Genomic DNA, 14,066 nt, shown 5'->3' with positions numbered 1-14,066 from the left:
ACGTGTATTTGTCATTCTTTATGTACATTTGGTCTGTACTGTAAAAGTAGATATTTAAATTAAGCACTTGTAATTTTTCGTGCTCATGTAGCAAGCGAAAAACATTTGTGTGCTTTCATTTTTGCGTTTAGTTTCTGGGTTGCACGCAATGCGCGAAAATTTCAACACCATGAAAATTTCCACTTTTACAGTATCTCATAGTGAAGAAATATCAAAATGTGAGACCTCATTTTCTCAATTTCTTCTTAATGATTTTATCCTCTTTCCATCAAGTTTTCCTCTTCTCGTCTGAATGGTGGCACAAAATTTTTTTTGCATTGTGATTAATGCTCCACTTTCATTGTTGTTTTTTTGGGGTCTTTTGGGGGTGGGGGGGGGGGACAATACTGAATGCAGATTTAAATGTTTGGATAGCAGTCAAAACATCACTTTGCAGCTCAAGTGTGAACAGGCCCTTTGTTCTTACACATCACAGCGAGTTGAGGGTCCAAATTATGTCTTGTATGTTGTAGGGAGATCTTAAAGTGGGTACATGTAACTCAAACAAAATTGTAATGAAATTCTTTGGAAGATGTTGTCCAAGGAGTTGTGTGTGTATTTTAAATTTATGCAATTCCTGCCTTTCGTAAGATTTTTTCTTCCACCTGTTCTTGCAATGTCCAGCAATTTGTATTTGTTTTCTATATTATTTTTGAAATGTATTTTAAATGTCTTTTCTGTCTTTATCTGGAGCAGAAATTTATGTTTGTGCAAGGCTTGGGTAATTCTTACCAACAGGAAACTTCTCAACATTCCTTTTTTGTTGTGTATTGTCTTTTTAACAGTATACAACTTCCGTATTTTATGTACAGATTAGCACATTTAAGTAAAGTGAAAATGCAAGACGTCACATCTCAGAAGTGGCATTCCACTGGCACACACCGAATGGATTGTGAAGAGAGAAAAAAAAATCCAATTGCAAATGTACTGGTACTATTGTTTTCATCGTAAACCAAATGGATTAGCAGTAAAACATTGTCATTGATATCATGAACTTACAATGTATATCAATTTCAGTTACATATGGGAGAAAGATTCATAGGTATTAGATCAATGTCAACGAGCAACCGTGAATTCAATTTGATTATATCCGTTGAATGAACTGCCACTGCAAGCTGCTGTGAAAGCGATTCTTTACAAGTGAGATTTTGCTGCCTTTTGTTCTGTACTAGTTGCCTCAAAACTATGTGTTATGTGTGTGTGTGTGTGTGTATATATGTATGAATATATGGATCATGATTATATCAATTAATAAAATATTGTCACAGACAATTTATGTGCTTTGCCTACATGTTGGTTTCTTGTTTCTGTCGCTAGGCGTACGTGTCAAGACCCGACCAATGAGGTTCAAGAGAATGGAGTCACAACTGTTTTTAACATTTCCTTTGAATCCATGTTCGATGCCGCCACTCGAAAATATTTGAAGCATGTGCCATAGTGGATCTGCCTCGCAGATAGGAAGACAATTGATTTGTGTCTCATTGCATAATCACCAGCCTCTTTCTAAGTAAGACGTGTTTTCGTGATGGTAATTACCTTTTGCCATCCATTAAAAGATAGATGATATGGTGATATATAAATGTTAAAGATGCTCGGGTAGAAATTGGGCAAAAAATAATGAATAGGTAGAAATGAAAATTACTTGACTGGGCATGCCCAGGCACTAATCCAACATACCAATTAACGAAGAATTACACTTGAAGATTATTCCATATCGGTTTTATTTGTCGGAATTATGTGGAAAAGTGATAAACCTGCTTTCCAGGAGGGTACAGATTTAAAGGACAAGTCTACCTTCAAATACATGTGGATTGAGTGAATGGAACAATATTAGTAGAACACATCATTGAAAGTTTGGGGAAAATCGGACAATCCGTTCAAAAGTTATGAATTTTTAAAGTATCTGTGCAGTCACTGCTGGATGAGAAGACTACTACAGTGTATGATGTCATATGCGTATGATATAAAGAAAGTAAAAAGAGAATTTCACAAAACTTCAATTTTTGAATAAAGTGCACAATTCTTTGACTTGTTACTGTCATATGTTAAGGGTAATATTATTCCCCCTGCCTTCTGAAAGAGAGAAGTCAAGTGTTCTTTTGTTATGCGAGAAAAGTGAAAATATGTTGAATTTAATTTCCTTACTCTTTCTTTATATCGTTGTACACATGCAGATCTACCAAGTCTCACGCATTCTGAGTGAGACTCGAGCATTTAGGGGTGATCTCACGATCTCACGCACGACACCCATTTTTCTCACGCATCGGGCAAAGTCTGCAATTTGGGCCCATAATAAGGAGCATAGCACAAAGGATTAAAGTGATAGTTACAATTGAAGGTATATTTTCCTTTTGTCTTTCAAAATAAGTAAAAAATAGTCACTTAAGTATGCACATGATCGCACTATTAAGAGCTAAAAATTGAAAAAGGTCCCTACCGTGGGAGGTTGCACGGTGGTGTGTGTGTGTGTGGGGGGGGGGGGGGGGGGGGGGGGGGGACGTGACCCCTCCAACACCCTCGCTTGCGCGCACATTTGCTCACCGAGATGCCGAGTCATGAAAATCTCACTCATAAAAAAATTTTGAACTTGGCATCCCTGCACATGTGACATTACAAGCTATAGTAGTCTTCTCATCCAGCCTCAAATGAGCAGAAACTTCAAAAATTCATAACTTTTGAATGGATTGTCCGATTTTCCTCAAACTCTCACTGATGTGTTCTACTAATATTGCTGCATTCACTCAATCCACGTGTCTATGAAGGTGAACTTGTCCTTTAAACACTTTCACATGGTACAGTTCTGATTTACACTTTTCCAAACACATGTATTTCTGGATTGGATTGACTTTTGTCTATATGCTTTATCATTAAATGAGATTTCATTTCATTCAATTAATGAGCAAGCAAAGTAAAATCTTCAAGAGGACCTAAACAAAATTGGTGACTGGGCGAAAAAATGGATGATGGATTTGAACACAGATAAGTGTAAGGTTTTGACAATATCCAGGAAAAGAAGTAAGGTGCAACACGTGTATCATCTAAATAACGCCCCTCTTGAATCTGTTGAATCCGTGAAGTACTTGGGTGTAACCATCACTTCTGATTTGAAGTGGACCCAACACATTAACAATACTGTCAATAAAGCCAATAACGTGCTTGCATTTCTAAAACGCAATCTTCGCATAAAATCTGATGTTAAAGCCACAGCTTACAAAACGTTGGTTCGACCAATTGTTGAGTATGCTTCCACAGTTTGGGACCCATCTACCAAGAACCTAATCCACCAAGTGGAAATGGTCCAGAGAAGAGCTGCGCGATTCACTTTAAATCGCTACCATAACACCTCGAGTGTCACCAAAATGCTACAAGAACTTAATTGGACCACTCTGGAACAGCGCAGAGAAAATGACAGGCTAATTATGATGTACAAAATACACAATAATCTCACTCCTCTTTCAGCACAGGACTATATCATCAAACAGGCTACTCAGTTAACGAGAGCCTCGCAACCACACTCCTACCAGGTACCATATTCGAGAACTGAATCGCATCGCCATTCGTTCTTCCCAAGAACTGTAAGGAACTGGAATTCCCTGTCGTCAGAAATTGTTTCAGCGCCATCTGTGGGATCATTTCGAAACCGTCTAACGGTTGATCACAGTGGCTAGTATTTTCGTCAAATTTTCTATGTGCTTGTAAATATCTGTAAATAAATTGTATTATAATGTAAATAGCACCAGTCTGCAAGAATCTTCAGTCTATTGAAGGAGGCAGACTTAATCAGAAGAAGAAGAAGAAGAAGTATAGCCAACCTTATGTTAATGTTTAAAATGAATCCTCAGATTACTCACCAAGACAGCAGCATCAAACATCGATCATGAAAGGCACAAATGCACCTGTGGAATTCTTTTGTACGTCTATAGAAAACTTACAACTGTTTGAAGAATTGAATAATTACAGCCAGCTGGAACTCTTAAACCTCCTTGACCCGACCAGGATAACTGTTTCTGGTTAACACATGCTTTCATGCCAGAATATCTGCAAAATCATCCATGAAACATTATTCATACATCATGGAGCAAGTAAGCTAATGCATGTACCAGTAACCCATTATAATGTAGCATCAACAAAAAAAGAAAAAGAAATTGAGCCACTTTCAACCCTTTTGAAAGCTGCTTCAAAAAATGGGGCAATTGTCAATTTGTACTACTCGTGTGCATATTCAAGAATTTGCCTTTTAATGCCTTCTATTGTCACAGAAACCCATTACCCCTCTGAACAATTACGCGGATCAGTGATATTCCGTCACGCATGATGTTTAAACCTGACTGTGTACAGCAAATGTGTACACACAGCACTTGTGGTAGGGTGTCAATCCGTGATCACACAGTGTGGCAAAAAAAAAAAAAACATCCAGGTCGACTAAAAGCCATTCTCAACATGCTTCTAGCAAGAAGTGCAGCCTCGATATCTCCTGACAACACCTTTCATAGATAGTTGAGCAAAGAAAAAAATGATGACGTACACACAAACATGGATCTCCAGTGGTAGTGTGTGTGTGTGTGTGTGTGTGTGTGTGTGTGTGTGTGTGTAATTCCTCACATTATTCAAGTTGGGCTTCAATAAATGGGGGAAAATCGAGCCTCATATGTTTGCCACAGTGATATTTGTGCCAAACATACACAGTTTTTGAAGAAATGATGTCTTCGCTTTACAAAGCTCCCATTTGTTTGCACATACATGTACAATATAAGTCTCTATTCAGTTTCCTTCTTGAGATATGAGATCAATAAAAGTGTCTTGTGCATTAAATGTTTTTATAAAATGGGTTCAAGAATGTAGCCAATTGGAAGCGCTGAAATGAGTCATGTGTGCTTGTATCAATTTCTCACTAACATCCACGGCCGACGTCACAATGTTTGCACTAGCAGTGCGCACTCAATCAGTTGTTACAAGTGCGTCGCGCGCTACTATACGCGCTGTCAATCCTGTAAACAACTTCTAGTTCGGGCTGCCGGCCGGCCTTTCTTGTGTGCACAACATGGTGTGGCGTACGTATACGTACAGTACTTATATGTGCGGGATTTTTGAGTGCGACGTGCGTAATTAATGTTTGGGACGAACATCTTCGGACATCTTGATCCACAAAGGTACGTGAAAAATGCTGTTAGTTTTCGACCCATTTTATAAAACAAATGATTCACCCCCTGTGCATCATTTGTATAATAGCCTTGTTGTAACATACTGTACTGGTATTTAGCACCAGTTACATGTACCGGGAGAACTGGTGCTGTGTAATTACTAACACATAAACCATAAACCTACATTTAATGATTATTTTTGTGTACAAACCAATGAGAGAGTTGTGGGAGAATGAAATCATCACTTGTTACAATATGGCAATGTGTTTGGGATCACTATTAGTGTTCAGTAAAAATGTGCCAAACTTTTTAAAATTTCATAGCTCTATCTTTACATTTTTTTTCCTTTAATTTGTAGGGAACTGCCCTTTAAAGTTGATCTGTTTATGATAATTTCATGTCACAAAAATATCTTGCTCTGGAGAAAATGGTTTGAAGCAGCTTGGGAAACATACAGTACTTGCATCAGATTGACAAATTGCCCTACATCAATGTAAATAAGCACCAAATTGATCAGTTTTGTAATAGCAGCCATTTTTAAAGATACATGTATACACATGTATATATATATATATATACATGTATACACATGTATATATATATATATATATATATATATATATATATATATATATATATATATATATATATATATAAATATATATAAACATTGTACATTGATGTAGGGCAATTTGTCAGTCAGATGCAATCTAAACAACTCAGAGCTGCCAACTTTTGTAAAAGCCTGTCAGTACTATGATGGCTGAAAATCAGTAATTTGCACTATTTTTGAATGAAAATTAGTAATCCTTAACAGTGTAATAGAATTTATCACAGACAATGATTTCTAAAATCAGTAATTTGCTTGTAACCTTCAGTATTCTTTTTCCAATTTCAGCAGAAATTACTGAAAATCAGTACTAGTTGGCAGCTTCGACAACTTGATACAAGGATGTCATTAATTTGAGAAAGTACACAGTACCCACCACATGCTCTAAGGATTAGAACCAGCACTGGCTGTCGGGCGAAAGCTCGGTGTTAGTGGACAAGACGCCTATCCACTAACCAGGAGGTACTGTAAAAGTGGTTTCTTTCGCATACAGAAACTTTCGCGGTTTCCATCGGTGCACCCTTTTTCGCGTGTGTTTAAATCCGTGGTCAGTAATGATAGTGTTGTACAAGCGACGAGTTTAAAACATTTTCACGTGATGTTAAATTCGCGGTTCAACCTCAAAGCGCGAAAATAAAACCAACGCAAAAGAAACCACTTTTACAGTAGTAGGTTTAAATCCTGCCCGAGTGTGTGTGTGCCCATAATTTTTTTATTTATTCATTTTTTTTTTAATCATGGCTACTACTAAACCCAGATTGATTTGGTGCTTACTTATGTTGATGTAGGTCAGTGTGTCAATCAGTTGCAATCAACACAACTCCATGCAAGAATTTCATGAATTTGAATACGTGCATCTGGTACGAAAGGGACGTTGAGCTATTCAAGCCTCTTGCATGAGGTCCAGCTTTTAATGTGTGGATGCACAGACACACACATGGCACGGCAGAACACATATCACACACACACACACACACACACACACACACACACACACACACACACACATTCTCAATGGAACCTCTTTCACGGTTGTAACACGATGGCACCATGCAACAGAACATTATTCAGAAGACACTGCCTCGTACATTTGTTGAGCTGAAAACCAGTTTATTATGATTATCTATGAGATTTTCATACAATTTGAAAATAAAAAAAAAGTATTATTTTTTTTTTATCTATGATAAATTATAAAGCAAAGGACAGAAAATACAGGACCAGCATACAGAAACATTTGGCTGAAACGCAACCCTAGACTATTTGGCTACCCCCAAAGTTCATTCGAAAAAGATCATACTCATTCTTCTAGACATTACATAACATGTTGATTGCACTTTAAACATAATGCATAGCCATACAAACACAAATAATCAGGTGGAATAGACCAAAAAAAAAAAAAAAAATGATGCATTCCTATTTATTTTGCTGACACTGATTACCCAATATACCAAGTACATGTCATTATCAGTAATGACGGATCGACACATTTACAAACTCATTTTTTTCGATTCAGCCCATCGACTCGGATTGACGAGCTCCTTCTATGCCTCTTGATTAACGGGCAGGTGTGGGCGTTTGCCCACCTCAGAGCCTTGATGCGAGACTAATTGTAAATTTGGCAGTTGAGGACTACTACATGTCTGCTATTTTCAGCTCAAGATAACGTGCCACTAGCCACGGCCAGTGCCGCAGGCGACTGCCCGCCCCCCATACAGCGGTAAGAGTTTTAACGTCGCCGGTCAAATAGCCGCAGGTTGGCCGAACGCCTGGAGTTACATTTGTACAGATAAAGGCCTTTCATTTGCGAAGGGGCCACGTCAAGTTTGGCCGACACAAACCGGGGAATCTAATTAGCATCATAAACTTCTTTATGCCAGTTTTCTCGTATACAAAGCCGATTTGAATCTGTGATATAAAGGGAAGTGGCATTTGATGTGCAATGTGATTATCTAAGAGACCAAATTTTGACATCAGTTCGGTTGTGTATACATAACCACGCCTAGAGTGACAGCAGACAGCTTGAGTTCTCAGAACACAGAAAAATAGATTTTTCTCTAGTCTACTTGTGTTTCTCCCATTCTATCTCTCTCTCTTTCTCTCCATCTCTCTCCCTTTCTCACCTCTCTCTCTCTCTCTCTCTCTCTACCTCTCTCTTGCGCTACGTTACATGAAACCTTACTTTGAGGAAAACTCTTGCATAAAATGTACTTTATATACAAACAGATAACTTAAGTTCTCTAAACATTCTTTGAGAAGTTGTACTAAAAATTCTCATCTTCATTCGATTGTGGTAATCTTGACTTTTTTTTTTTTTACATGATAACAGAGATGTACTGTTGTAAATCTATTTACACAACAACATTCAGAAGGCTGTTTTTTTTTCCCTTTTTGTTTACAAACGGAAAAGTCTTTCACAAATGTTACACGTGACAACAATAACAGATATATAAATAAGCAGTTTTGACTCGGTGAACAATCCAAGACTGACTTCCACAATTCAGGGCGGTGCAACTTTTGGAAAGTTGAGCACGCTTGGTTTTAGGTTTCCACATAGAAATTTGGCCAATCAGTCAGTGCAGCGTGGGATGAAATGAGATTGTGTAGATCAAACTTGAGCAGTTTTTACGTGGTGCATCCTCCAACTCAAGTAGCATTTATGGGGAAATTGAGTAGTGCACCAGACTAAAGGAGATTTTTGCTTTTGCTGAAAACTACTTATACCAGGAATTCACCTCGTTACGGAAGAAGCTCTGAAAGAAATTTGCGACGTGTAGGACGTAGATTGGGAGCAGTTAGAACGAAATTGGAAGAGTGTCAAAATGTGAACACGGTTACAAAATATTACACAATGTCCATGGGGAGGCGGAGATGGCCTATCGTGACGGCATTACTTGCGTAGAAACCCTTTGTTTTTTTGTTTGTTTGTTTGTTTTTTTTGCATGTTTACACTTGTACACCATGACAGGAGTTTTCTCAAATTCCTGTGAGAGAATCATGTTTCTTGGTCTTGGAAAATGTGTCATAGCACAACTCCCATGACATACTGGTACCACCTTCAGCAAAAAATAAAAAAATCAACAAAATCAACAAAATCATTAAACAAAAAAACACAACTCTCATAAATTTGTAAAACCACAGACGGCGACATTTCGCTGAGAAACACGGGCCAATAACATCACAATCTTTCATGATAAAAATGACATGCAATATAATTTTGATGATGGAACAGCCAACATTAAATTAGTTCTACCTCTCTTTACAAAGCCTCCAATTCTGCTCAAATGTTGATTGATCTGCTTTTATTACCATTTTTTTTACAGTGACCAAGAATACAGAGTTTTCCTGGGTATGTATACTCCTTTTTGAACACGCCACTTTGTATGGCTGGCAAAAACTCCCTTGTCCGGACAATACATGATTAATACTAATAATTAAGCGATCAGAAAAATCCCCAATGCGTATGGTATCTTTTTTTTGGGGGGGGGGGGGGGAATCTGGCAGCAGACCTACAGTATATGCCATACATTATCCATTATCATTTAATGATTACATGACTGTGATTATCATGTGCAGAAGTGCATGTAAAAGCTGTAAAAGAGACGTGCATTTCCATCACAATTGGACAGAGAGTACCAAAAATTCAAAATTTACTATGAGGTGCCAAGAATTCCCTTAATTTCTCTCCCCCATTGTACTGGGGGTAGATAGAAAGGTGCAAAATGAAGTCGCTTGGCACAGATACAGATCACTTCCACCTCTTGTAAACCCCACGTTTGTTATTTTTTCTTGGGGGGGGGGGGGGGGGGGGGGGGGGGTTCCCCCCTCCCTCAAACCCCAAGCACAGCAGGCCACTTTTTTGGTGTAATACAAATCCTACCAGGCTGGTGTGAATCTTTAATCAAAAGCAACACATGGATAGATTCCACTCTCTCTTTTGGTATATGCACCAAGTTGATACAAAATCTGTCTCAGACTTTAGAGTTAAATCGCAGGAACTGGCCAATTCCAAAGCTTTTCCTTTACCAGAAAAAAAAAAAAGTCCAAGCATTACAAAGAAAATCCTACAACTCCTACAGTCCATGTATTTATCCTTCAAGGAGGGAATCCTCTCCAATTCACAGATTCATAGTAGAACAGAGCAACCAAACCTTTCATCGACTTACCCCCACCCCCCCCCCCCCCCCCACCCCATTTCATTGATGGTTGCAATACAAACTCGGCAGAACTCTTCTTTTTCAATGACACCTGGATGATGCTCTATGCAGCGAGCACAAATTTAAAGAACTCTTAAAACCAGTGTCCTGGCTGAAACATAACTTACATATGTCTTTGAAAATGCTGTATGTCATGCTTTCGCACGGTCTTTAAATTCAAGACGGGCTAGTTTCTCTCAAAATATAATTCCACAATGACTACTACACATCCTTGACTTATTTGTTGGTTTACTCTCAGTATCTGTGACATCCAAAAGACTCACATTTTTTCTTTGTTGGAGGCAGGGGGGGGAGGGGAATGTTTCCCTTCCAGCTCAGAAAACAGATTTCCTGTTAGCATCATCTCTTTCTCTGTCTGGCATATTTTTTTTGTCTTTGCTCTCTTTCTAAACTTCAGCCGAGTGTTATGCAAACATTAAATGTAGGTAGGAGAACTTTCTGGGACATGATTAGTAAGAACGCTATCCAAATCAATATTGATGTCCTACCGAGCCTCCAGGCATCGATCATCACCAATGCACTGCTGATATGTATATACACGCACAATATACACCGTTGACAACAAATACAACACGTCAAGTCTTGCACAAAGTCTAAAAGATTCATGCCTTCCCGTTCTCGACAGAGAACATACCAAATGAGTACACCGAAATCTCTCCCAACCTTTAACACCATCGAGTTCATTTCACATTCAACATAACATTTCACTTCGTTATCAAGGCGACAATAATCACAAGCAAATATAGTGAAAAAAAAAATGAGCACCAGTGCAAATTACTATTAGATCTTCAATTTCAACAGATTTCCAGGGCAAGGAAAAAAGGTCTTTACTAGTAAGAGACCAAAATCAGTTAATATGTCAAGGCGGTCAAGAAGAGCAGACCACTTTAGTAGTGACTTGGATCTTTGATAAAGGGGCTTGGCCATCAAATTCCAGCTTGCATTTCCCAGACAGGCAATCGAGTTAATGTAATGGACTTTAACATCCAGAGACTACACATACACACACAAAGAAACTCTGGTATGAGTGACCAACACAAATTTCAAAAAATTTTCAGATTCATAGCACCCAGATTAAATCATATCATTTTTCCTTTTCATCTTCTTCTTTTTTTCTTTTTTTTTTCTCTTTTTTGGTCTCTTGGAAAACGGCTCAAACCTTGACAGATAACAAAAGATTGACACTTGCAATTGTATAGCTTGGGACAGAACAAGCGGCAAAGCATTTCACGTCAACCACGTCTATTAAGGTCAGCCCTGAGTTTCAATGCACAGCCAAAAAAGGGGGAAAAATTAGCTAGTGAAAAAAAAAAAAAAAAACTATAGATGAAAATAGAAACAAAGGGCGCACAATTGCACATCTTCATCCCATATCCGGATTCATCCATACTACAGGGAATGGTATTGTCAGAATGCTGAAGTCAAAAAAATTCTTAGCAAATTGGACCTTTCAGATGATACACATTATCTTCCAATTTCAATGAAGCTTACAGTGTACATGTACATGTAGTTCACATGCCACAGACATCTACACTGTGATGGCAGAAACTCTCTTGTGGGTTACCGGCTGCCAATGCTGTGTTTCCAATATTTCAGAGCAAATCTAACGTGCACTTTGATTAGGTACAATATTCTTGAACGACTGCCAGTGATCTGGATCGGTAGAGATCATCAGTTATTGGGTCATCTATGGTCATATCACTCCATCCGTGCGAGCGCTACCCGTTCTTCCACAACACACATTGCTGCTTCAGACTTTCTTTCACGACGAGTTGCTCACGAGCAACAGTATTTTCAGAGTCCATTCGAGGGGGCATTGTCATAAGTCAAACAAACATTATGAGCTCAGCGTAACAAAACGTTTAACAAATCGCTGTGGCTTATTCTCGGTGACTGCACCCTTTTTTAATTGCTAATAATTATGAGACCGTCAGTGTGCCTTGAAACACCTTTAATCATGTCACATGCTTCCACATAGATCTCACAGAGTTGAATAGTTGGTCTTTATATTTATCCAGAAAATGTCATCTTCTGCTTGCACTGCTGTGATCTTAGAAACAATGCGGCATCAAAATGATATACAAGAACGAGTCTTACTCTGATGAAATGTGTGACGAGGCCCCCCAAAATGTGACTGCCAAAGTTCTGCCAGGGCTGGATTTCCATCTCTTACTTTCTATCTCTCCCCCCCCCCCCAATATTCTGTTTCTCTCTTGACAGAGGATTCTACTACCCAGTCTTGCTCCGTCCAGCCTTATGCATGAACTTTTTAGTTGATATCTTGAATGTAAAGTGCACAGATTGTACGATACTATAAAAACACATGAGCTTGAATACGGAAGAAGATTCAAATTATAACTTCTACGTGAAATTCTCTCTTAACGTTGCTCTGGAAAGTGTATCAGCGTGTCGGTTCAAGGCCTTTCTTTACAAGCATACCGGTACTTCGTCACATCAAGATTAGTGCTAAATATTCTCTTGTAATCTTCATGATAACTAAAAAACAGGGAATGAGTCCCTTTCACAGATAAATGTCTGCTGGTAATTCTCTGCATTTCACGACTTAAAACACATGATACAGATAGAATGATGATGAGGAGGAATATTTCTCTATCACTGAACAATTGATGCTGCACACATCTACTGGTTATAATTCTCCACTCTATTCATATCAAGTCATTAGTCTGTGTATCATCATGTGTACTATTCTTCTTCTATCTCCAATATAAGCCTCTATCACTCTCCCTCTCCCTCTCCCCCCCAATTAGTTTCTCATTCCCCCCCCCCCAAACCAATTTTTCTTTCCTCTAATATGAAGCATTGCTCTGTGGCACACTGAAATCAGGAAATGCAGGCACAAAGCTCACATGGAACATGAGTGATGCGTGTTTAATAATTCAAGAGACGGCCATCTGTTGTCTGTGTTTTGGGCTCGTGCCGCGCCTACGCCGAATATCCGGATCCCACCCACGTTTACAGACGGCCAGGTGAGATTTTGCGCAGAGATTCTGCTTTTATGATAGTTTTCTGCCTCATCACCTTTACACACACATGCAAAAAAAAAAATGCATTTTTGTGTCATCTCTGATGAGAGTATGCATACAAAATGAAGTGTTTGGTCCTGTGCAATGAAAAGGATTCAAAGAACGGCCAGCAACAGGTAAATGTGAAGTGCATAATCTGTAAACATTCCTGAAAAATGACCACACAAGAACAAAGATGTGGGACTGACTGAACCCCTCCCCCCCCCCCAAAAAAAAAAAACGCTTCACAATGATTGCCTCAACTTCTGATTATATAACACATGCAGTTTCTCCTGATTCCTCTCAGCAACAGTATATTAACAGGGGTGTTATAGCTGTCTATCCTCAAAATAGTATTTGCTATCTACAGATGAAAAAAAAAAAGAAGAAGAATTTTGCACGTATCTCACTTCGGTGCAACAGATTATTGTGGTGGATCAACTGCTGACAAGGCTAGGAAAAAACAATTGTGCTCCTCATACTTTACTACCATACCAAAGCGTACGTGGAGAGCGGGTATATTGGGGTATATGTACTTATGTCATTTCATTCATATATATATATACACAAGCTTCGAAGGGGGGGAAAAAGCGTCAAGAGAAAAATACCATCAGGAGAAACAGACGAACGGAATCTTTGACGACACAAAGACGATGCATTGGATTACATCCCTGATAAATCTTCCACAATAGCAAACAGAGAGAGAGAGAGAGAGCGAGAGAAGAAAGAGAGAGAGAGAGAACGAAGGGAAATAAAAAGGATCTTAATATTCATCACATCTATTTCCTCTTTGTTTTTACACACACAGCTGATGCCCAACTGGTCCAAATATATATATGGCATCAGTAGCTGGTGGAGCGGGTAAGAGAGCCCACAGCAATGGATTTTAACGATCAACGTCTTCCATTCGTGTTTATGTTTGCAGCTGAAATTGCCCCCCCCTTGCTCCCTCTTGCATCGCGTCGCGTCCGTCGTGACAGCACATCGAGGTGAGCCGGTCCACGGGGGGTGAGATTTACGAGGGGTGCTTGGCAAGGTG

Source organism: Diadema antillarum, unplaced genomic scaffold (genome assembly GCF_040938485.1).
Source record: "Diadema antillarum isolate AM-2024a unplaced genomic scaffold, OU_Dant_1.0 scf00000107, whole genome shotgun sequence".
NCBI classification, from domain to species: domain Eukaryota; kingdom Metazoa; phylum Echinodermata; class Echinoidea; order Diadematoida; family Diadematidae; genus Diadema; species Diadema antillarum.
This window is presented reverse-complemented; position numbering follows the sequence as displayed.